At 42.8% G+C, this 24562-nt stretch overlaps 1 protein-coding gene and 1 long non-coding RNA gene across 7 annotated transcripts in view; one reads left to right on the top strand and one right to left on the bottom strand.

Annotated features, from left to right (window-relative positions):
- Positions 1 to 24562, bottom strand: part of SNTG2 (syntrophin gamma 2) — a 378883-nt gene that overhangs the window by 258190 nt on the left and 96131 nt on the right. The gene's annotated exons all lie outside the window — the stretch shown is intronic.
- LOC119627168 (uncharacterized) lies at positions 14674 to 24132 on the top strand. 2 transcript variants are annotated; one of them, XR_012095169.1, is made up of 4 exons: positions 14674 to 15765; positions 17397 to 17666; positions 19840 to 20064; positions 23264 to 24132. It is a non-coding gene; the product is annotated as an uncharacterized lncRNA (long non-coding RNA). The 2 variants fall into 2 exon arrangements; XR_005243209.2 differs by lacking the exon at positions 23264 to 24132 and having other exon boundaries at positions 19840 to 21208.

Genomic DNA, 24562 nt, shown 5'->3' with positions numbered 1-24562 from the left:
TGCCCAGTGCCTTGTCAGGACCCAGCCTCTGGAGTGCAGGAGCAGGGGCGAGAGCCAGGGCACTTGGTCCTCGCGCCACGTGGCAGGGGAGCGGGACAGGCACATCTGGAGGCCAGTGGCCCAGCAAGGAAGGCTGAGACCCCACCATCCTCTCTGCCTAGAGCCCCGGTGCTAATCAACCCTCATATTCAGAGCCACACATGAGGGCAGAGCCTGGCCCATGGACAGGGAGGTCCCTGCGGGTGAGGGATGAGGCCGTGGCCACATAGAACCCTGCAGCTCCACAACTCAGCTGCCGTGAGAACCAAACAGGGGGTCCAAGAAGCCCCAGCGCCTGCATCTGCCCCAGAGATCTGGAGTTCACCAGGTGAGACCCAGGTTGAGCAAAAGGATTTTTAAAAACCAACTCATCAAACGCCTCTATTAAGTAGCACGGTTGGGTAGGAAGGGCTTGCTGGGATTGTTTCCACAGTGGAGGCCTCCTCAGCACTCACGGGAAACACAGACCCTTGCCGAGGGAAGCTGCCAACCAAGCCAGAATCTGCTCCTCCCAACATCCTCAGCTGATCCCCACGCGCAGGAGTTTCAGGAGGGTTCCGAGTGGTTTCCTCTTGCTTTCAATCAACACAGCAAAAAAAGAGTGTGTGCCCCACTGCACTACATCTGTTAATTTAACAACCACACATGCAGGACTGTGCTCGCACACACTGTCACACGTGACCATCTGGCCGGCAGCCCAGGGACCGGCCACTACAATCCACACCTCACCCAGCATAAGTAAAACTGCAACCAGTGGAAACTCTAATGGTTTCTTCCCATCCCTGTGGGCGCTGTGTGCTCCCACCCACTTCGCCGACCCCAGGGGGCTGTACATGGATGAGACTGCCAGACCAGGTGGCGCTGGAACTCGGAGTGCTGCTGCGGCTCTGGGAGCTCACGGGCCGTCTGTAGATCCACCAGGTCTCTGTAAGGGGCAGCGCCTGTGGAGGCACCAAGGGCAGCTGGGAAGGAAGCCCAGTTATGGCTGGACCCAGGCCCCCTGGCCCTTTGCAGCTTGACCCCTAGGCTTGCCTGACCGCGGGCTGAGCTCACTGGAGAGATGAAGAAATGCAGACGTGTCCCTAAGGGCAGGAAGACCCTCCTCAGTATTTTCCCCATGAGCGTGTGTAACGTGTAACTCTTATAAGTGAACACCGATTGGGAAAATAGAATTCTAGCTAACCAGCGTGAAACAGGATGAAATGTAAGTGCCTGCAACTCCCTGCCTGACTTGGATGTGCGTTCTCACCACACCTGTGAGGATATCTCACCATTGCCTCCTGCACTTACTCTCACACACGGGTGCCTGATGACAGGTGGGCATCCCCCACTCTGCTGCACGCAGAGGGAAGCAGGGCCAGCTCTGCCACAGGGCAGCAAGACTGAGCCCTGAGCCCAGGCATGTGGGCTTGACAATGGGAGGAGCTGAGCGATGGGGCTTCCTCAGGACACCACAGCCTGTGGGAGCCAGAAAGTGGTCCTGCTTGCCTGGCTTGGGAGAGGCCCCAGGTCCCAGCCTCTCTCCTTGCTTCTCCTGGGGCCATGGTTCTCACCCTCCCTGCCAGTCACTATGACTGACAGCTCTCAGGCTCAAAGACAAGGAAGGGTCACCAGGGTTCTCGGTAATGATTCCTGCAGGATGGAGCTCAGAGGCATTTCCTTAATTGTTGACCGAGGCCACCCCAAAACACAAATGCCTACTGCTCTTACAGGGTCCAGACCTTTCTCATGTCACCTAGGAAGCAGCCGTGCCTCTTCCGCCTTCCCTTCTCTCTGTGTGAGAGTAAATGCAGGAGGCAAGGGTGAGATATCCTCACAGGTGTGTGTGGTGAGAACACACATCAAAGTCAGGCAGGGAGCTGCCGGCACTTACGTTCCCTTCCAACCTCCCCTCCCACATCCTAGAAACCACCTGCACACACACCCCCATGCAACACACCTGGCCCGCATGCATGCCTCCACACATGCACACAGAAAGTCAGGCACACACACACAGGGATGCGTGTACACACACACACACAGACACAAACACACACACACTCCCATGCAACGCACATGGCCCGCATGCATGCCTCCACACCTGCACACAAAAACTCCTGAAAACTCATGCACACACATACAGGGATGCATGCATTCACACAGGCACAAACACAGGCATACAGACACACACCCATACAACACACATGGCTCATATGCATGCCTCCACACATGTGCACAAAAACTCATGCACACACGCATGCTTCCACACATGTGCACAAAAACTCATGCACACACATACAGGGATGCATGCACACACACACACAGACACACACCCACATGCTACACACATGGCCCACATGTGTGCACAAAAACTCATGCACACACATACAGGGATGCATGCACACACACAAACACAGACACACACAGACACACACAAATGCATGCACACACAGACACATAGGCACATACACACCACGGCAGAGCACATGTATCAATATGCTGAGGTCAGGACAGGAATAAAAGTTTTAGCTGATATGGACCAAGCCTGGAGTTGTAAAGTTGGAACCCAAAACTCAAAGTAAAAGTCAAATTCCTATAAAAATAAGTCACAGGCAGTGTTTGGAAGGAGGCTCCACTCTGAGTGCATAAAGAGGCCGTATCATCCTGCTAAACAGGCTTTCTCCACGATGGCCTAGGAAACTCCCTGGCAATGGGAGCTCTGGCTAGCCTGATTTCTCCAGATCCCCCGGCGACCGACGCATCTGAGCACATTCTTGCTGCAGACTTTCACTGAGCCATCGCATGTCCCCCAGCCACACCATTGCCCAGGACAGGCCCCCTCGCCACCGCCAGGGGGGACCTGCGGGGCTCTTGGGGAGGACCTCAGGGGCGGCACTAATAAGCAGCAGGACCCGGAACGGGGTGCAGAGACCCCAAGCGGCAGATGCGTGGTAAGGAGTGGCCACAGCGAGCAGTGGGCCATCCCCAGAGAGGCTGAGGCAGTGCAGCCGCCTTCGGAGGAAGGGCTTGCTCTGCTCGTTATTCAGGACGAGAACAGTTTTTAGTTTGCATCAAAACAATGCGATATTGGTCGATGTTATATCTGGATGTAAAGTCCACACTCACATAGAATATTAATTTCCAACTAATCATCACGCTGACCGCTCACCATTGCTACTGGTTAACTGTCCTGGTGTGGACACTGCCTGCAACCCAGAGACTCTAGTAATGGAAAACACTGAACTTAGTGTCCACAGAGAACAGTTTCCATGACAGAGGCCAAGTGAAGGGTGTGCCGAGCTTTAACAAACAAAACAGAATATTTTAAATACATAAAATTTTAAATGCTAGCTAAGGAAAGCAAATAAGATTCAACAAAGACCTCTAATGAATCATCTGTTGCTCTGTGACGCCGTCTGAACCAGATGATGCTATCTGAAATAAACCTAACTTCTGCTCAAAATGTTAAAAAATTAAAGTCAGGAACACAACCAAATTAGAGGTAATTAGGCATTCCAAATCACAGTTGCAATTTATGCTAATCACTTTCTTCTATAACAACACACGTTCTGTCAAATTGGCCTTAGTTTGCCAGAGATAATTATTTGCAGTAATGTGCGGTAATATGCCCTCCAGGCACTGCTTTCTGTGCCCCTTCCTGTGCCCTGGAGACATGACCTGTAGCCCTCCAGGGAAACCTCTGTGAACAGCCTGAGCACGGAGTTGCTGAGATAAGAGCAGGTCACTCAGCAGGAGGAATAAAGGCAGAGGGAGGGGACACGGGTTCCACCGGGTTCTCCCATTGCTTAAGCAATTCTGGGTATTTAATGAGCTAATTGAATGCATCTCCTTGACACATTCCTTGGAAATAAAATAGTTATTCCAACTCAACTTCTTCAAAAGTAAACTTTCAGTCTTTCCCATTCAAAACAAATAAAAATATTTAAAAACTAACAAAAGTAAAACCCCTTCTCATCCAATGATCCCCCCACCCCAGTGGGTGGCAATGGCATCACCCCGGTGTCTCGGTTGAAGCCCCTCAGTTCCGTGACCTTCCTCCCTCCTGACCCTCGGTGTCCAACTCACCAGCAAATCCCCTGAAATGTCTCCCCTTCTGCCTGGGGTCACAGGGTTCAGCCGCCTTCAAAGCTGCTTCACTGACATCATAAAATACCTACCTGTTTCCAGCCTTGCCCCAGTTCAGTGTATTCTTAAAGTCACAGCTGGGCGGCCCTGATAAAATATCGTTCAGGTAACATCATTTCTCTGAACAAAATCTCCCCAAAGTTTGCCATTTCTCAAAGGAAAAGCCAGTGTCCAGCGATGCCCTGTGAGGCCGGCATCTGCAGTCTCTCCCTGTCCCCAACCCAGCTATCCCGCAACCCCACTGTGTCTGCCCGGGATCCGTCCACCTGCCCTGCCCAGCTGTCCTGCAACCCTGCTGTGTCTGCCCGGAATCTGTCCACCTGCCCTGCCCAGCTATCCTGCAACTCTGCCATGCCTGCCTGGGGTCCATCCGCCTGCCCTGCCCAGCTATCCTGCAACTCTGCCATGCCTGCCTGGGATTTGTCCACCCGGCCCACCCACTCCTCTCCCCATCCTCATCTCCTGGGGTCTGGGCTGAGGGGCCCCACCTCGGCAGCTTCCCTAACCGGCCAGTTAAAATCAGAACTCCGCCATCCCCCATTGCTCTTCATACCTCTTCCCAGCTTTATCTTTCTCCCTAGAACTTTTCAGAACCTGTGTGCTGCTTGACAACAGAACGTGAGTTCCATGATGGAAGGGTCGTCTCTACCTTCTCCACTTCAGGAGGACCAGTTCCTACAGTGCAGTCTGGCATATCCTAGGGGCACAAGACAGTTCTCAAACGGAATGCAACAGGAAGCCTGCTTTCACCTTATAACTTTATCCATGCAATTCCAATAAAAACCCAATCCAGACAACTTTGAAATGTAGCCTTACAATTCTAACAATATGTTTAATGAAATAAAGACAGCTGCAGAGAAGAGGACCCGCTACACAGAAACATGAAAACATAAAATCCACTGTGATGCCACAGCAGCCACCAAACAGTGAGAGCCGTGAACCCGCGTCAGCACCGGGAGGTCTCAGGTACATGTGGGGTGTATGACATCCCTGGAGAGAGAAAAAAAAAAAGTTCCTGCAAAGAAAGATCTTTACTGCTTAACATAGTAATGCTTCCATAATTGTAAATATGGGTCTCATATGCCTCATTTCACAAAGTAGTTCCAGAGAGATCAACAGTCATAGGGATGTAGAAAAACAAAATAAAAACCTGTGAAGGAAATATCAGTATGTGTGTTTGTGTGCGGGGATGTGTGCAAGCATATTGGGTTAGAGTGACTCAAAAGCCAGAACTTCTTGAGTAAAGGATTCATTATATAGACATAAAAAACCTTTCTATAACAAAAATACCATATTCAAAAATAATGCATGCTGTAGACACTGGTTTCATAGAGCCTCACAAATAAAGATGGAAACATGAGCATCCTGTTAAAATTGAGCAAGGAATATAAAAATAATTCCCAAAAGAAGGAATAAAAGAAACTGAATTATAAATGTGAAAATACATGCAACCTCACTAGTCATCAAAAAATCACAGTCACTACAACATTGATTTCAGATTTTTAAAGTACCAGGCAGGTAAATGTTTAAAAGGAACAGCAACACCTCGCATCAGCAAAGACGTGCAGACATGGATGTCCGTACGATGTTGGCAGGTGTGTGAGTGCACAGCATGTTCCCAGAAAATGCTCAGAAACAGATGTGAACGTTGACTAGGACTAGATTTTAATGTAGCATTTTTACTTCTAAGAATTCATCCTAAAATAAACAATCAGACTTGGCACTGAGAGTGGTGGGCAATGTGTTCATTTCACAACTTTCACTTTTATAGTGCATTACGATTTATAGGTGATACTGAGAAGCTGCTAAAAATAATTTATTTCAGCATCTGTTAATAAGCAAGAGTCCAGAAATAACAAGCATGTGTGAAAAGCAGAAGAGTATGATAGTAACTCTTAAGAATTATGCACATACATAGATGTAAATATAGTATGGAGAAGACTTAGAAGAACAGGGTTTCAAAACATTAATATTTTATGCAAATGCTTATAATTTTAAAATTATGAAAATGCATCATTTATTATTGATTACTTAAATCTATGAAGGTCAATTTTTTATTAAGTCCTGACTTTTGTTGCTAAAGTTGATTTACCTCCATAAAATTCAAGGTGAGTCTCTTAATAATTTAGAAAAACCATAAATACTAAATTTAGCTATTTTACTGCTTTTTAATTTATTTATGCAGCCGGGTGCATCTCTGCTGAGATCATTCATGACTGTCTTTGTTGGAAGCGCAGCACACTGACGCCTTCTCGCAGATGAAAACAGAGAAGGCTATTCTAAAACAGAACATACTTGATATAAAGTACCACACAGCATAACACTCATCAAATAATTATTGCTATCTATAGATTCAAAGTGTGATAAAAACGCATACAAGTTGTTATAAAGCATTGCCCCTTGGTGATCCAGAAGTAAGTATATTTCCTTCCCTGAGTTGTTGACATTAAGATAATTAGCAAATGCATATCAGCTGCTGAAAGAAGCGTAAAAAGCCATGAAGAGTCACAGGGGAAGAGAAACTAACCACATAAGTTACTGGCCCATACAGGGTGGCAGGAAGCAACAGACTTCCAATTTAGCCCAGTTTTTAGACGTTAACAGCTAAGGAGCTGTCAGAAGTGCTTGGTTATCAAGAATTCTAAAGTTCTAATACTGTGCCTTTTGACTTGGTCAACTGGGTCTACCAAAGATTAAAGATTGTGTGGATATACATCCATATACTGGTGGTATAACTGGCACTGAAGATGTTTGTGTCACCAATGACTTTGGTCATATGTAGAACACGAGCCCCTGGAGGAGGTGCAGCGAGCCACAGACGCGTCCGACAACGTCTGCCGCATGCTCCCTACACAGAGGTGCACAATTTGCCTCACTGCTCTGAGCCTCTGCTTCATGATCTTTAATGAAATAAAGACAGCTGCAGAGAAGAGGACCTGCCACACAGAAACATGAAAACATAAAATCCACTGTGATGTCACAGCAGCCACCAAACGGTGAGGGCTGTGAACCCGCGTCACTGTAAAAGCAGATAATTGCAGCTTTACTCAGACACATGAATGGGGAAATGAGATGGTATTTGTGAACGCTCCTAACAGAGAACCTGTCAGAGAACAGCAGTGGTCCACTATAATTCAGTCTTTTTCTGGAAGGTTATCTTTATGGATATTTTCACGTCAGTAAAAATGAAACCATTTTTGGCACAAGAAAGAAAAATAAACTCTGTCAATCCAGCAGCATATCAAACAAACCAAAAAAATGAAGACATCAGCGAGTAATCTATCACACACATCATTTGAGTAAGGAAAATCCACACTCCTAGTTTTACATATAAACCAAAACAATTCAGATAAGAAGAAAAACGAACACCAAACAGCCAGTGTCCCACTAAAACCTACACAGAAACAACTACTGCTGCCCTTGGAAGGTTAAATGAAAGCAGAAACCTAAACATTCATTTTCTACCAATGAACGATGACACTTTCCATTGGAAAAATGGATAATATTCTGCCCATCAAAGTTAGAGTTTGAAGTTTAGGACATGAAATGAAGTCCCCATAAAAGCAGGGTCTTTGGCTGAGACTTGCTGGTGGCCATAGCTCAGTCCTGCAATGTATGGCAGCTGCGAAGGACATAGGAGCTGCCACTTAGGTTATCCCCACTCACTTTGCACCCCAAGAGAACAACAGTGCCTAGGACAGGCTGGGGACTCAGTGAACACTTCTCAACTTACAAACATGCACACATGCGTCTAATTATGCTCCAACGCTCATCTGATCCATCTTTCTTAGTTATGTGACTTTGGTTAGGTTATTACTCTTTTATGTGCATTATTCTTGGCACCTATAACGATGAGAATATTGGATCTCTATGGTCCATTCTGTATAGTCATATATGATTCCATGATTATTTTATTGATTTTTTTTTACTTAAAATGATAAAATCTGATTCTTGGACCAACATAGCAATGAAATAATAATTAAATTAGATTACACACACAAAACTGATGCAAAAACTTCACAGTGCCATATGAATCAAATGGATACATTCCTAAAAACTACGATTTCTCTTAGGATAGTGTTACTCAACATAGACTTGTCTAAAAATAACTCAAGCCTATCATAATCATTACATTTTTTTTAGGTTCTGCTAATTCAACATTTGATAATTTCCCTTGAGTTGCTTTGTAATTTAATACTTTACTCCTAGGGAACCAGTGCCTGAGAAAGTTATAAGGTGTATAAATTGTAGGAGGTATGTTTAATGTCAGATACAGAGTAAGCTTTGAATCTTAGGGGTGAATGAATTAAATTCATCAGGTAAAATGCAACAAATTACAAAATAGTCTTATCTTTTCATTTTATAGAATTGAAATGCTGATTACTTAACCTTTATCAAATTTCTTAAAACTTAGGAAAATTCTCCCTCAATGTAAAGACCACTGTTTATTCTACCTGTTTTAATTAAGATTTTGTATTCCTGAAAACTGTGCACTCAACCACATCACTTCCTTCCTTCCAGTTTTCCAGGAGTGTGCTCCCTTTAGCAGGCTTACCTTAGTATATTTAGGTCAAAAAAAATGTCAGGGGAGAAACGCATGATCTCAGCTAAGAGTGAGTGAAGGACAGAGTCAGGTGGGGTCTCCGGTGGGCTCAGGGCAATTCCCGCCCCGCTCTCCCATCCTCTTGGCCCCCCACCCCTCAGACCGACTGGCAGAAATTGCCAACATCACTTCACTGGCACTGATGGTCTCGCAAAAAGCTCCAAGGTAGCGACTGGCTTTGCTCCACCCTCTGCACACTGACGTCACTGCAGACACGCGGGGCCGGGGGTTGTGAAATGACCCGGAGGGAGAAACAGTGGCTGTGGGAACGAGTGTCCAGGGAACCGGGGCGGTGAGGAGCGGGCGTCCCGAGACCCCTGGGTGAGGTGCTGAAGGGGCCGGGCTTCCCAGGGACATCTTTTGAGCTGAGTTATCAATTAGACAGCTCTCTAGGGTGTTTGTGGTGTTTTTTGTTTGTTTGTTGTTGAGACGGAGTCTCGCTCTGTCGCCCAGGCTGGAGTGAGCGGCGCCATCTTGGCTCACTGCAAGCTCCGCCCCCCGGGTTCCCGCCATTCTCCTGCCTCAGCCTCCCGAGGAGCTGGGACCACAGGCGCCGCCACCGCGCCCGGCTAGTTTTTTGTATTTTTAATAGAGACGGGGTTTTACCGTGTTAGCCAGGATGGTCTCAATCTCCGGATCTCGATCCACCCGCCTCGGTCTCCCAAAGTGCTGAGATTACAGGCGTGAGCCACCGCGCCTGGCTTGGTTTTTTTTTTTCCCCTAGCCTCAGTGGATATTTTCTTTCCCGGCTCCATAATCCACGTGCATTGCTTTAGACCAGAATTTTAATGAGAATATTGCTCAGTTTCACGTACAGGTTACACTACTTTCAGAATGTGAATCAGAAGACGAGGGTTTTTTTTGTTTGTTTGTTTGTTTGTTTTTTGTTTTTTTTTCATTTATATAAGAATTTTCTTCATTTATATAAGAGAGGCCTGGGCTATTTTAATGCCCCATTTCATATATTTTGGCATATTTGCCTGAGTTCAGCTTAGAATAAAGCAGCACAGCACATCCTACAAGGATGAATCTTTAAGACATTACTTTTGTGTTAAGGTGCTTAGCATCTTATAAAATATCAGAGATAAGTTCAAAAAATAGACTTGTGGTTTATGACTCGGGATAATAAACACCTTCCATCATAAACCATGTACAGTACATTCCTCACCGTGACTGGAAACAGATACAATGACACTGACATGTGTTTCAGAGATGTTATTACAAATTCCGTCTTTCAAATGCACATTTTTACTCAGCCTTTTAACTAGAAGCTTTGTTCTAAGCAGCGTCGAGGCAAAAACTGGCATTTTCAGTGGATGAGTATGGTTCTGCCATGGCAAAGACACAGTCACAAACCACTGGCACATAAGTGACATTTATCTGAATGATTAGAAAGTAAGCTGAATGTCCTTTTTAATTACTGTAAACATAGTACGTCACAAGCCAATTAGAGAAGACTGATCATTGCTATCCTTATGCCATTCTGAATATATAAAACAAAATCATGAAAGTTCTGTGCTGTGTGTTCCATCAGTGCTTTCAGCATACGAATTTAAGATGAAATGTAATGGATTTTTAAGCAACTGTGAAAAGAGCTTTTGTTATTAATATTGAAGCTAAAATCCAACAATAGATGACAGTACAAAATATCAAATGGCTATAAAAATGAGAACATCTAATTGCATTTTAATGTATTTCTGATTTTCTTAAGCATTTCATCACTCATATTTTTAAGAATATGCCTGTAGGGAAAAATCATGCCGTGAAGGATGCAGGGCCAGCAGCAGCAATAACAGATCGTAGCCCCTGGTCACTGGGCTCTGCCATTCCACTGTTACCATCTCGACTGTGGAAACCGTGTTAATTTGCTTCATGTTTCTACAACCTATTGAATGCCTGATATTAGGAGAAAACGCAAGGGAATCGAGGAATATTTTATTCTATCTATATCTACTTGAACCTCAACTTTCAGGAAAATTTTTAAAAATAAGGCCTGCCGACACAGCTACGGGCGCCCTGCTATGTGAGGATCTGTGGGAAAGTAACTCTTCCTTCTTGTTTTATTGGGTTACCCACTAGCTACTGCATACCTGGTGCCTGACCACTCTTGAAAAAGTTACAGGTAAAATAATTTTTAGTTGAAAGCAAGGCAATAGGACCTCTTAGCAGAAATGAGGATGAGCTCAGGTTGACACAGCAGACTGAACCTGGGGAATGCCTGCTGATTCCTGGAGGACCGACTCAATCAGAGGCTACTTCTGTCCTCACCATGCAGAGGAGCGGAGGGTCACCCCAAAGCTCCAGCTCCACTCCCGAGGTCTGGGAGTCCAAGGACTACGGGACCCATAAGCCTGCACTTCCTCCCGGGAAAGTGAAGAACTGTCCCTGGGGTTTGCGTAGAGAAGCCTGTGTTGCACCCAGGCATGATTTATGGGTGGGGTCATTTGATCTGCTATATAACCTCACTCGAATTTCCTCAGCCTCGGTTTCTGCATCTGAAAAATAAACAGGTGCCCTTCCATCGTTAGATAACTTAGTTCCAGTGCTAAAATTTTACCTCTTTGATTCTATACTGAGATGGGTGCTGCTCCAAGAAAAGAGAATGTTGACAGACTACGTCATGCGTCATCTTGCTCTCTTTGAGCCCAACCTTCACAAACTCATTCTCTGACTTACTTTAGAAACACCAAGGAGATTAAAAAAACAGGCTTCAGAACATCGAAGGAAAAAGATACTAGGTTTCCTTAAAATGTTAACTGATTTTAGAAAAAATTTGTATTTTATCCTTTCCATGATTGTGAATGCTTAGTTCCACAGAACCATAATCGATCCATGAAAACCAGCTCCTCCCAAATAAAAAGTATAAACATATGTTTTTGCAATGTATGGTGTATAGAATGTGTCATGTATTAATTATGGCACAGTGATAAAGTGGTGATGTTATAAACATTAAACAGAAGCGATTTTATCTCATTACCCATTATTGCAAAAGTAATAACAGTTTTTGCATTGTTGGAATTTGCCATTTGATATTGGAATACATTCTTAAGTAAATGTGGTTACATTACACATCATTTTCATGCACATTCCTCACAAATTTTTTGCTAGTGACTTACTACTTGCTGTTTGTTTTACATTTATTTTAGACTATGGAAATGATGTGAGACAAAAAGCAAATTCGAGCGATTTTCTTGGGTTCAAAATGGGTCATAAAGGAGAGTAGACAACTTGCAACATCAACAATGCATTTGGCCCAGGAACAGTTAGCAAACATACAGGGCAGTGCTGGGTCAAGAAGTTCTGCAGAGGAGATGCGAGCTTTGAAGATGAAAAGTGTAGCGACTGGCCACTGGAAGTTGACAACGACCAACTGAGAGCAATCATGGAAGCCAATCCTCTTACAACCACACGAGAAGCTGCCAAAGAACTCAAAGATGACCATTCTATGGTCGTTCAGCATTTGAAGCAAACTGGAAAGGTGAGAAAGCTAGATAAGTGGGTGTCCCAGGAGCTGAGCGAAAATAAAAAACATCATTGTTTTGAAGCACCATCTTCTCTATTCTACGCAACCATGAAGCACTTCTCAATCAGATTGTGATGTGCGACAAAAAGTGGATTTTATATGACAACCAGTGATGACCAGCTCAGTGGGTGGATCAAGAAGAAGCTCCAAAGCACTTCCCAAAGCCAAAGCTGCACCGAGAAAAGGTCCTGGTCGCTGTCTGGGGGTCCGTGCCGGTCTGATCCACTACAGCTTTCTGAATCCCGGCAAAATCATCCCATCTCAGAAGTGGGCTTGGCAAGTCGATGAGACGCACCGAGGACCCAACGCCGGCAGCCAGCACTGATCAACAGGAAGGGTCCAGTTCTTCACAACAACACATGACTGCACACTGCACAACCAATGCTTCAGAAGTTGAATGAACTGGGCTATGAGGTTTTGCCTCATTTGCCATATTTACCTGACCTCTCACCAACCAACTACTTCTTCAAGCATCTTGACAACGTTTTGCAGGGAAAACACTTCCACACCCAGCAGGATGCAGAAAATGGTTTCCAAGAGTTCATCGAATCCTGAAGCATGGATTTTTATGCCACGGGAATAAACAAACTTATTTCTCACTGGCAAAAATGTGTTGCTTGTAATGGTTCCTATTTTGATCAATAAAAATGTGTGTGAGCCTAGTTATGATTTGAATTTCACAGTCTGAAACCACAATTTCTTTTGCACTAACCTAATAATGAAATCATTATGGCTACAGTTTTATAAGTGACTGCTATACAAAGCCTTTCAGATAATCTCATTTGATTATTTTTGTAACCTGTAAGTTATCTTCATTTGGAAATGAAAGCCACCAAAGTCAAAAGAAGGTGAGCTTCTCACCAAAATCCAAACATCTTGTTAGTGGCTCTGCAGAGGCCAAAATCTACATGGAATTCAAAGCCACCAATCCCACAACACAAGACTCTTTCCAGAACATCTATTTAATATGGCCATTTAGCTGAAAGACATATGAAAAATAACTGCAAATTTCAAATATATAAAGCTGAGCAGAGTATCATAAAACAGTATTAGGAATAAAGTTCATGATTTGCAACGTATTGCTAAATACAATTTTTTAACAAAAACAAAAATGCCTTTGAAAATAATCTGAACATTTAAACTGTAAACATATATAACAAACATTATCTCGTAATACAATGTGTGCTACGTAAGATAAGCAGTAAGCAAACATCCAGTTGGTAATATTTGGGAAATTTACTCGTTTGACCACATTCAAAACACTCTCAGAGGGTGTGCTGGGGTAGGTGTGGGGGATGCCACCTTTCAGTTGCCAGGGATGATTCCAATTATGCCCCTTATCTCAATGTAATCATAAATATGCTCCTTGTGCTATTCATGGTTTAGACAATTAACTATATGATCACCCAGCTAGAACAGAGGGCAGTCACTATGTCAGATGCCTTGTGGTGGAGGGTCTGAATACAGGCATCCTGGGAAAGCAGGTGGCCACAGAGCACAGTGCCCGGTAAGTCAGTGGGCAGGGGCCTCAGATCTCCATGAAGACTGCCTGTTCCTCAAGCTCATGCTGGACTGACACCCCCGCATCCCACATGGCTGTGTGCCTCCAGCTACGCAGTTCCAGGTGACGTGTAACCAATGGACTGAGTGAAAATAAGCTGGCGATTTTCACATTTTTCTCATAAAATCTCCTTCCCACAATCCACCATGTCTGATACGAAATTGCCCCACAATGTTGTTGATGCTTAGTATTGACACAGAGTATCTTCCCCAAACCCTTTCACTCTGTCTTTTTGTTAAACGTGTTTCTTGCAAACAGCATAAAGTTGGGTCTTGTCATTGACCGCCACTTTTTAATTGAAGTCCTTGTTCCTTTAACCTGTGAGGTAAGTTTTGATGCGGTTTCATTTGATTTCACCATGTCTGCCATTTGTGTTCTGTTTGGATACTGTATTCTTTGTTCTTCTTTTCTGTCTTCTTTGAATGAATCAAATATTTCTTAGTATCCCATTGCATCACTTGTAATGCTTTTTTTTTTAACATGTAGATTCTTAAAATTTCCTAACAGTTTCTCTAGCTGAGAATAAAAATTTTTCCATATCACCAACTACCATCAAATACAGTATCACTTCATGAACAATGTAAGAATCTTCAAAGAATTTTAGAAACTCCTCCCATCCTCTATAGTCACACTGTCATGATTTCCATAGCTATAAGCCCCCAAATGTAGTACTTTATTTATATATATAAACTTAAATTTATATTTCAGTATATATACATATATATAAGTATATATAAATGCATTAAAACATACATAAATTACATATGTGGATATGTGCTTTTTATATTTAATTTCAGGTGCTTTATATTTCACCCTGCGGTTCACATTTCTATCTGCTTTCATTTCCTTTCAGTCTGAAGTACATCTTTTAACATTTTTTGCAGTGCAAGGCTGTTGAAGGGTTTAATCTTTTTATTTTACTTCTGATTGAATGGGTCTTTAATACACGCTCATTGTTGAAGAATACTTTCACAGATACAGAATTCTAGGTTCATTATTTTTTCATTTTAGCACTATGAAGATATGGTTCTATTTTATTCTGGCCCCTGTTGTTTCTAAGAAGTTGGCTGTCTTTTAAAATTATTTCTACAGAAGTATTTTATCTTTTTAATCTTCTGTTTTTAAGATTTTTCTATTTACTCTCACTTTCAGCAGTTTGATTATCGTATGCTTTTAAAAATGATTTTCTTTTAATTTTATGCTGTTTGGAGTCCAGTGAACTTTTCAGGACATGTATTGATAACTCTCATTGATTTCATAAATTCTTGGCCATTGTATGTTCAAATATCCCTTCTGTTCCATTCTTCTGGGAATCTACTTAAGTTAGACTCTGCTATTATCTCATAAATGTGGATGATTTTTGTTTAATACACCTTTAATTCAATGCCTTTTCCCCCATGTGTTTCAGTTGAATTATGTGATTGATCTTCAATTTCAGTATTTTGTTATGTCCACTCTTCAGTTAAGCCCAATGATATAATTATTCATTTCTGACATGTTTTTCATTAATAACCTTTCTGCTTGAATTGTTTGTACTTTCTGTTTGCAAAATCACACATGTGATTCATAGTTATTTTCCACTCCCTTCAGGAGCACTCTGACGTCAGGGTCATCCCTGGGTCTCCTACTCTCACACCGCATTTTGCTGTCCTGCTGAAAGCTTTCCTTTCTGGTGCTTTTGGGGAGAGTCAGCTGTGCCTGAGAGGGAACTCTTCTCTCAGCCCTGCTGCCCCACTCCCAGGCTTCCGCAAATGCCTCCTGCTTCTTTGAAGGGCTGGTGGGCAAATGCTCCTTGGTTGCAACTCCTGGGAAGTCTGTGCACCCCACCCAGTTAAATGCAGCTTTTCAAAGTTTTGTGGAATGTCCAGTTGGTTTCTCCTTAGCTCATCTGTGAGGAGCCCGGCAGCATCACCGGTGGGTATCTGCTCCTCTGGAAGGGCTTATACTTTACGAATTTTAAAAAAATGTATGTTTCTTTTTTAGAAAGCTCTTGCATAGATTGTCAGGTGTCAATGATCAGTTTTCTGAACTTCGTCCTTGGAATGGAGCAATACAAAAATATTCCATTATTCTTGGGTATTACTTGGTAGTATTTAAGAGCAGAGATAAAGAAAACAATTACCAAAGAAAAAAATGAATGTATACTATAAATCTATAACAAATATGTATCACAATAAAAACGCAAGTGATACATCAGAAAAATGGAATCAGGCATAAGAGGCCTTTCACAGAAGTAACTGAGAGATTTTAAAGATATGAGAGTTTATCTATGTGTAGTCATGGTTTACAGTGGATACTACAGTCTCCTGCTACTTTCCACATCTAAACACAAGTGTGAGGACAACTAAGATTTTTACAGTTATTTCATATCAACTAACAGTAGAAATATCTATTTGGTAATGTACAATGTGGTAGATCTTTTGCTAAGCAAAGAAACAAAAATATGCATTGTCACCAAGCTGTGTATGTATGTATATGTGTGTATATATGTGTATGTATATGTGTTTGTGAGTGTGTATGCACACATTTTTTTCCATTTTATATAATAAATCACTTACTAATACACCATGAAGTGTAGGTTGACATTTATTAAGCCTAATTTTCAAGCTCAATGTCATCACATTTCCTTTTAAGGGGAAGTATTCTATAACTCACAAAAATCAAGGGAAAATGTGTACATGCAAAAATCAACTTAAAATCATGCTTAACTCAACATTTCATGTACCACAGAAGAGTCATAAGGTAGAGCTGGTGCCCAATATGTTTTCTTATTTGAAGAATGACCATAAATTTTGTTATACTTTGGAGATACAATATTACATCTCTTATTTTTCTTTTCTTTTTCTACTGGATTAACCATGCCCTTCATTTTTGGCACTTTCTGATCATTAATCCATGTGTAGCTTTTTATTTTGTCAGTTATTTGACTACATTTCTTTATTATTGTCACACCCAAAACCATGAGAAAAAATTTAATTCTAATAATATAGCCCCCACTTCATTCCTCTGCTCCCATCCACCCAAGGTTGCCAGGATTCTGAATCCTATCTTTTATCATTTCTTGCTTTTATTTCTATGTCTCCTTCTAGACAACCACAAAAGTATATCCTTGGTGCATGGCTGAGAGTGGGCTTGATCATGGTCAAATTCAGGAGATAATGACAAACATGGCCATCGGAGTTATTGCAGAGCTGTTTATATTCCTACCAGCAACTTACAATAATTCCAGTGAATGCACACTCCTCCTAATAAAGCTTTTTATTTTCAGTCAAATGGTGTGAAAATCCTTCATTGTAGTCTTTGTGCTTCTTTCCTTCATTACACTCATGTTTGTGATTAACATGTTACTTCTGTGAAACGCCTTTTATGTCTGATTCCATTTTTCTGATGTATCACTTGCGTTTTTATTGTGATACATATTTGTTATAGATTTATAGTATACATTCATTTTTTTCTTTAGTAATTGTTTTCTTTATCTCTGCTCTTAAATACTACCAAGTAATACCCAAGAATAATGGAATATTTTTGTATTGCTCCATTCCAAGGATGAAGTTCAGAAAACTGATCATTGACACCTGACAAGAACTATGAGGGTTTTAAGATTTTACCTAAGTTCAAGCTAACCCATTATCCAGCAACAGCGCATGGATGCTGGCAGAAGACATGAGACGCCTGGCTTGGAGACAAAGGACTAAAGGACTTTGTTACTCAGAAACAAGTAGGACACAGAACACTCACAATTTCCTTTATGATTTCTTGAGCCTGATATCCCATGAAGCACCAAGAGGGCCAGATGATTGACAGCTGTATACCCGGTGGGTTGTGTTACCGAAGAGAAACCCTGAACGTAGGAAACTGAAACTTTAACTATGTTCAATAAGCATGGCTGCCCTTTTATCAGAGGCAAAACACTACCTCAACCTCGGAAAGCTGTTTACTGTACAAACATCCTTGAAAAGGTTGTCTGGAACAAAGGCAATCAGCACTTCTGCACACAAGTTGTGCAGAAATGTGACCCCATTGATCATGATCTCACAATACCTTTCTAATATCTGATACACATACTCCATTTTTGTTAATTGCCTTAACAGTGTCTATTATCATTCCTTCCACTCCAGCATCCAACCCAGGACCACACAGCTCTATGTTGTCTCGTCTCTTTTACCTTTTCACCCTTTGTTTACCTTTCTTGATCTTGACTTTTTTTTCTTTTTTTGGAAACATGGGTCAGTTATTTTGTGGAATGTTCCTCAACTGAAGTTTGTGTGATTGTGTGAGGGTTAAACAGGTTCAGGATGCGCCTTTTTTGCAGGAATACCACAAGTTTACATTTCTATCACTGTTGTCCTTCTCATTTGTGGTGTTAATCACTTGGTTAAGTTGTGGACCCACAAGTTTCTCCACTCTACTGTTACCATTTTTTCCTTTGTAATATCTAAGTAATTCATGGGAGGACACATCAGGATTGTGAACATACCTTGCTCCTGGTCTGACTTCACCCACTGGGTTTAAATCCATTGATAGCTTTTATTATAACTTCAGCATTTGTTCTTGATTTATTAGTTGGCATCTAACTACAAGTATACCTTTTTCTTCTTTTCCATTTATTTACTCATTTATTTCAGTATAAACCCACTATTTCTTATTTCATTCAAACACTTGTAATTCGTTAGTATCATTTTTAGGTTCATATTTGAATTATACCAGGCTTGGCCCATGGGACACTTTCAAGCTGACTTTTCTGCCCTTCACACCTGTCACTCTTTCAGATGAACCTTATACTTAACCCAGTGCTGGAGCCAGACTGTCCTCAGGGGCCCTGGTTTCCTTTAGTGAAGAAGAAGGGCATTTAGAATCCTAAGCCAGGAGCTGGGATTCTCATGCTAGAGGGTGTCTTTGGCTTCAGGACTGCTCAGTGCTCCACGGCAGGACACTTCTATCTCCGTATCTATGCACCTCTCTCTCTCCAAACACACACACAGTACACACATACACAAGTGTATTAATACCTACATATCCATTAGATAGTTATCAATATTAAACAACTGAGTTCACACTGGTATCTTTCATTTCTTGAAAATGAACCTTTGGTTTCTTCTGTGTAATTTTCAGTTTGTAACTTTTTACTTACTTTAATTCAAATGTTTTATTTTACTGTAATTACATTTATCAAATGTTTCATTTATCCCTAAAGTATTTTAGTCTTGGCATTAAACATCTTTACTACACTAAGGCCTGCAGATAAGAGTACATTCCAGTTTGTATTATTTTTTGACATGATGTAAAGTAGGGATAAAATGTAATCCTACTTCATGTGGCTAATCATTCTTTCCATCTCTTTATATAAAATATTTTATTTCCACAGTGATCAGCCATGCCACTTTTGTTATGTATCTCCTATTTCTGAGCCCTATATTTGATTCAATTGAACTTTTGTACCCCTGAACCCGTATGACTCTGTCTTAGTTTATATAGATTCATGGTATGTTTGTAGTAATTAAATGGAAAAATCTAGCTTCCCAGCACTATTTCAGAAATGTCTCAGCTTGTTTTGGATCTTTAAGCTTTAGCATATTTTAGATTGTTTTTTAAAATGGTCTCTAAGCAAATAAAATTTTAACAACTTTTGTCTAAGATTATTCATGTTATGCCCACTGAGAAAGAGGGTTGAGGGAGTTTTACATGTCCATTGTCACGGTTTTCCTTACACTTCAAAATTCTACAAAAGAGAAATTTATAAAATAAAAAAGTTATTTAAATGAAATAGTAAAGATTACAAATTATATATCCAAAAGATTAAAGTTCCAAAAATTATTCAATTCCAATTGTGACTCCAAGTTTCCATTAGAATCTCAGAACACACTTGTACTTATAAAACCTGCAGAATCCTTCTAGTCAACTTCACATTGTATAAGCTTCATCGTCTTCCAAATGTTTACATAGATATCTTGACTGATTCTTATTATTATTATTTTTGCCCTTTTGCAGCTGAAAACTCTTAGTCCAGGAGAAGAAGGACTTGTGTTATTTGGCTTTCCCAGGAAACTCCTACATTCCTACTCAAGATTAAATCTAAAAACAGGTTTGTAGAATATTCACTCCAGCTCTTAGAGATGGCAGAAGGCGCCAGGAGTCCATTGCCAGGAACGCACTTTCCTCAGTCTCGCAGATGAACTTGCAGATGGCAAAGCTAAGCAAAGGGCAGTGCAAGAGGTAAGGCAGTTCAAAGACGAAGGGGAAAGATGCATTTGTTTTCCGGTTTTTCTGAAAGCAACTGAGACAAGGAAGGAAATGCTGCCCAAAAGTGAGCCCAGCTAGAAGACAAACGGCGACATTTAAAGACGGAACGCAGGTGTGGTCCCATGGCTGCCATCCTGCTCTCCCTCCTGGGGAGACAGTTGTACAATAGCCCATCTCAGAGAGGGCACCGGACCAGTGACAGTGATAAGAGCCTTCAAGAAGGGCTCTGGCACATGGAAGCTCAGTTCATCTGACTTTCATTAGGGACCACAGGCTTGTGTGGCACAAACAGGTGCCATTAGTTAGGTACAACCAGATGCTTTTGATGGTGCTTGAGATGAACCACGAGCATCTACAGAGACAAGTTGGTAACTTCTGACAAAAACTCCACCCATAGCCAAGGATGATGCTATTCCCATGCAGGTCCCCAATGCACAGGACACTGTAAATAGCAACCAGGGTTCACCCTGTGCTCAACCAAACTTTAATCAGACAAAAGCATCAGTGTGAACAGCAGCTGAGGAGACATGAGGATTTTTGCGTCTATGTGGTAACAGGTATTGTGGAATTATATGGAAAGCAATGTATTTATCCATAATCCAACATGGAGCAAATTAAAATACTGCCAATAAACCCACTAAAACCAACATTATGTAAAATGAAAACAGGGAGAATTTCAAAGAAATAATGTCACATAACTTCCAGTGTCCTTTATTCACTTAACACTACTGGTGTGTTGTTTGCTTTTTTAAAAAAGAATCCAATGCTTACTCTGCCTGTACTTTCACCACATGCTGTGGACCCAAAGGTCAGAGACAAGACAGAAACACTACCCTATTGAGAAGACATTCATCTCCCCATTCATTCTTTTTTTTTTTTTAATCCTGTACTCTAAATTTACATGTTGGTAGAAGAATATTCATTTTTGACACATAATCCTATCAGTCAGCAACAATGGATGATGAACAAGGAAAATAACAGCAGAAAAGAACGCCGATACAAATGTAAGTTATTTATATTGATTCAAATATAATTTTTCAAAGTTTTTAAATTTTTGTCTTTTTGAGATAGTGTCTCCCTCTGTCACCCAAGCTGGAGTGCAGTGGTGCCATCCCAGCTCACTCGACCCCCAGGGCTTAAACGATTCTCCTGTCCCAATCTCCTGAATAGCTGGGACTACAGGTGTGCGCCAATTTTATTTTTTAAAATTTTTTGTAGAGACGGGGTCTCACCATGTTGTCCAGCTGGAAGATTTTTTTGATAATGCAAATTTATGGTAATTGTTTAAATATAGAAAGATCCTGTGCACATTCAGAGGTATTTATATTTCGCCACTTGCGATGGTTAATACTGAGTGTCAACTTGACTGGACTGAAGGATGCAAAGTATTGATCCTGGGCATGTCTGTGAGGGTGTTGCCAAAAGAGACTAACATTTGAGTCAGTGGACTGGGAAAAACAGACCCACCCTTAATCTCAGTGGGCACCATCTAATCAGCTGCCAGCATAGCCAGACTATAACAGCTAGAATGGCTTAGTATCTTTCTCCCGTGCTGGATGCTTCCTGCCCTCGCACAGTTCTAGCCCCAAAGACTCCAGCTTTGGGGCTAGAACTGGCTTCCTTGCCCCTCAGCTTGCAGACGGCCTATTGTGAGAATCTGCGATCGTGTGAGTTACTGCTACTTAATATGCTCCCCTTTACATATATGTATCTATCCTATTAGTTCTGTCCCTCTAGAGAACCCTGACTAATACACCAACTCTCCTTTCAGGCACACAGAAGAGAATCAGGAAGATGAAATCCAGCCAGAATAGACATCAAAAAGAAGTTGATGAGGTATAATTACAGACAGTACAGTGCAAATATTAACACAGTCTTTTATGAATAGTGCCAGGTTAGTCCTCAGAATAAATAAATTACAGCTGTAATTCACAGCTTCCAGCAGAAATAGGCCAGCTGCTTGCAGGACAGGCCTGGCCCCAGCTCGCATGCTCAGAAGGCCCCGTCCAACCCTGCACTCCCAGGTCCTGGAGGAAGCTGCACGCATCGCTCCCGAAGCACAGCGCTCTCCCTCCCTCCCCACAGCACAGCATGGCGCTCTCCCTCCCTCCCCACAGCGAGGCGCCGTGCACTCACTCCCTCCCTCCCTCCCCACAGCGCGGTGCTCTCCCTCCCTCCCCACAGCGAGGCGCCGTGCACTCCCTCCCTCCCTCCCTCCCCACAGCGCGGTGCTCTCCCTCCCTCCCCACAGCACAGCATGGCGCTCTCCCTTCCTCCCCACAGCACAGCACGGCGCTCTCCCTCCCTCCCCACAGCGCGGTGCACTCACTCCCTCCCTCCCTTTCTCCCTCCCTCCCTCCCCACATCCCTGCGCGGTGCCCTCCCTCCCTCCCCACAGTGAGGCGCTCTCCCTCCCCCATGCACTCTCCCTCTTAACCACTTCCCTTAACTTACTCAACTCCTTACTTCAGAAGCAAGCTGAAGCCCATCCTCAGGGAGTCCTCCCTGTGTTCATGGTGGTGTGCACCAGCTTCCCACCAACGTGGGAGCCAGCGCAAGCCCTGGGTCCCAGCTGCCTCTCCCCTCCTCCCTGTGTCCACCAGGAAACAGTGGGGACAGGGAGCTGTCTGAGAGATGAAGCTGCAGCCCCCGGGACCCACTGCGTGCCCGGGACAGATCAGACCCTCTAGGAAATACCTCTGATGAGATGAGACTGTCTCCTGTCTAGGCAAGGGTTAATTTGCATTCAGCATGTAACACGGAGCACGGAGGACTCCTGCTGACCCCACCCAGCTCTGTGGCGTCCTGCCCCAGCCTCACTCCTAAAGACACCTGGTCATTCCGCACAGCAACGGAGGGCTGGTGCTGCAACCCAATGGAAATTACAATTCACAGCCCTCTAAATAAAGGCAGGGTCACCTTAGAAAACGGAAGTGTTCGCACTGTTAAATCAAATCCTTCATGGTAACCCAAGGAGAATGGATAAGATCAATTATTGTTCCAGGTTTCCTCCAAATCTGAATTTCTGCAACATGGTTTGATCTCTATGAATGACTAACATTTTCATATTAAAACTGGTAAATAGTTGTACCTGCTACTTGATAAAAACATTTCTAGCATTGAAAATCTGAAGATCACACTGACTCAAAATTAGTATTTTTGTCTCTGACAGGTATTCAGCACACTGATCTAGTGACATCCATGAAAAATCCTGACCCACACAAGGCAGGTCGTGAGCCTCCACAGTGGGTGGAAATGCATTCTTTCTGTGTGGGTTCATCAGAATATGGTACCCACTCTAGGCAACAGCACTGGAAAGAGTCACCTACACAAAATGAAAAACTTACAGAAAAAAGCCCCAAGCGGAACGGCCCCAAGCCATGAAGTGCACACATTCACACTCCTCTCGCACAGCCCGTCTCCTGCCAACGTGAAGCCACACTCTTCTCTCTTGGCTCCCTGCAGTCACGGCCACGTCTACAATGTGAGTACAGAGTGACAGCATTTACAGCATCACACAACATACCTGACGTGGGCTGCACAGAGGACGTAACAGCATTTCTAGCCTCGCACAGCAGTACCCGATGCAGGCTGGACAGAGTTAGTGAGAGCATTTACACCACCACAGGGCAATACCTGACGCAGGCTGGATAGCGGAGGTGAGAACATTTATAGTATCACACGACAGTACCTGATGCGGGCTGGAGAGAGTTAGTGAGAGCATTTACACCACCACACGGCAGTACCTGACGCAGGCTGGATAGAGGAGGTGAGAACATTTATAGTATCACACGACAGTACCTGATGCGGGCTGGACCAAGGAGGTGAGAGGCAATTGTTTTCTGAATGAAATAAAGACCAAAGGAATCAGTAGGGGAAAGAAAAAACAAAACAAAAACAACAAACAAACAAAAAATCACCCTGGCAATATTTTTAACTTCTAAAATGGCCAATTTTCATCTCATATATTACAAGTGTAATGGTAGACCCTAATTACAATTACATTATTCTGTTTTACCTTTTTCATTTTCCTAATTTAGATTTTTCATTTGAAAATGTACCTCTTTGAAAATCCAAAAATACATCAACATAACTTCAGATAATATAAAAAGTGATATTCTGATCTATGGTCTGGGGAAAAGACTTAATTAGCATGGAGCTTAATTATGCTATTGCTGTGTACCCTGGGGTGTCTCAGGAATGTGTCCCCTCCAGGGGCTCCCAAAATCACCAGGGCGGCTCTGTGGGGTTCACAGGGATATTACTGAGACCTTCTCTAACATCTCTAGCCAAGTAGGACGGCGTCCTAAACCTGCTAGGAAGAGTGACAAAACCACTGTAGGAGCCTGGGATTTCCTTTCAGGAATCCTTCAAACTCAGTCAAAATGAGAGCCATACTGAAAATCTCCGAAGTCCTCTAACTAAACCCCTTATTAGAGTTAGATAATTAAAAATGCTGGACCATAGAAGA

The sequence above is a fragment of the Chlorocebus sabaeus genome, chromosome 14 (genome assembly GCF_047675955.1).
Source record: "Chlorocebus sabaeus isolate Y175 chromosome 14, mChlSab1.0.hap1, whole genome shotgun sequence".
NCBI classification, from domain to species: Eukaryota; Metazoa; Chordata; class Mammalia; order Primates; family Cercopithecidae; genus Chlorocebus; species Chlorocebus sabaeus.
The sequence above is the reverse complement of the archived record's forward strand: the minus strand, read 5'-3'. Positions and strand labels throughout refer to the sequence as shown.